Below are 1,776 nucleotides of genomic sequence, written 5' to 3'. Positions count from 1 at the left end.
GAAAGTCTGAGTCAGTGATTGGGAGGAGGGCCTGGGAATCTGCATTCAGAACAAGACCCTGAGGTGACTGTGTTCCATGTGTCATAAGACAGAGAGTGGAAAGACTGGGAGTGTTGAGCGGATATAGAAAAGAAGGGTAGAAAGGGAGATAGAAAGGAGGTGGGGTTTCCTCACTCCTGCTAAAGGCAGTCTGGAGGGAGGGGAAGGGAGGAATTTATTCTGAGTCCCTGGGTTCCACTTTTGATCTGTACTGGGAAGTTATGATCTTTTCTCCAGTCAAGAAAATTCTAGAAAAATCAAAGCAAGAGTTTGCCCAGAAAGTGAGCAACTAATACCACTGATCATTTTAAAACCTCAAAATTGGAGGCACTTGAACATTGATAAATTAATATAATGGGATATTGGATTATTTCAATACAAAATGTTTGTCTCTCCCAATGTTTGGTCCTACAAAATTACTACGTAACTGATGGTTGGCATGGGAGACACAAGGATGGCCTCTCTGCCAGGTTTGCCTCTGGTTGCATCTCAACCTTTTGCTTCCTGGTTGCCCAGCACCTCAGTTCAAAAAGAGCCAGTTGTTTTCTTTCTCCACTAATTGATTTCACACAGCTGAGACTTACCTTGACAATAATTGCTGTCCTCACCTGCAAAAACCACTTTCTGCCACTGAGGTATCTCATTTTTGCAGGTGCAGACACTGCTCTTCCATATTTTAATCTGGAGCTATATTATATTCTACAAATCCACATGAAGACAATAAAATAAAAGCACCTAAGGAAACAAACCCACACAGAGTTACAAAGTAAATCCATATTCTCATGTACTGAAGTATTTCTCAATTTCTAAATAATTTTTATCTCCTTTGAAATCTTTCCTGCATTTATTTACCATTTTCAAGCTATTTGAAATTTATTTCAGGGAAAATAAATAAATCAAAACTTTCTCTCAAGAGTAGATAAATTCCACCAGTTTTCTAAGATGCTCAAATTCTCCAGTTAAATTTCATATTTTACAAGTATGTAGTAGTTTCCCCTTGAGAATAGCCCCAAAGGTTTTATTGTACTTTTTCCCTTCGCTATTTTGTCTCTATGCTATGATACCATTTCATGTCCATATTTCAAAATGCAAAACAGGACTTTTCCTGTCTAAAGGAGTTTATATAAGCATTTTATTTTTCTTTTCTAAAGATCTATACACAATGGCTCTAATTTTTAGGATATTATAAAAAAAATTTCTGGTTCATAATTCAAGATAACATATCAGATACAGAAAAAAAAAAGAAGGAAAAAAGTCGATTGTGATGATAAAAAATATTTAAGCCCTCTATCCTCCTATATTCTGGTGCAGCTAGAAGGAAAAATGTGAGAGGATCATACGGTAGCCCATGACAAACTCTGGGATACGTCTGTAACCACCTGTTGAATAGTGCTTTGAAAACTATTGCGTTTTTATTACTTCGCTTCGTATATATGCTATACTATACAATAAAAAAGTTTAAAAAATGTCAGATAATATTTTTATGGTGATGATCATCACTCTTTTCACTCCCAGAACTTCGGCACTGCAGTTGTGCTTTAACATGGGATAGGAAAAAATGGTTAGGCAAATAATGATACATCAATATTTTCATTAAAATTACAAATCTGTAAACTATGCTAATATTATGAAAAAATAGTGTGCAAATGGTGTTATATACAAAATAAATGCAAATGTAATATATGTGCTGTTTAAAATTATTTAAATTTATTTAAATTCTGCCTTCAAAAATATTTG

Source organism: Tamandua tetradactyla, chromosome 21 (genome assembly GCF_023851605.1).
Source record: "Tamandua tetradactyla isolate mTamTet1 chromosome 21, mTamTet1.pri, whole genome shotgun sequence".
NCBI classification, from domain to species: Eukaryota; Metazoa; Chordata; class Mammalia; order Pilosa; family Myrmecophagidae; genus Tamandua; species Tamandua tetradactyla.
The sequence above is the reverse complement of the archived record's forward strand: the minus strand, read 5'-3'. Positions refer to the sequence as shown.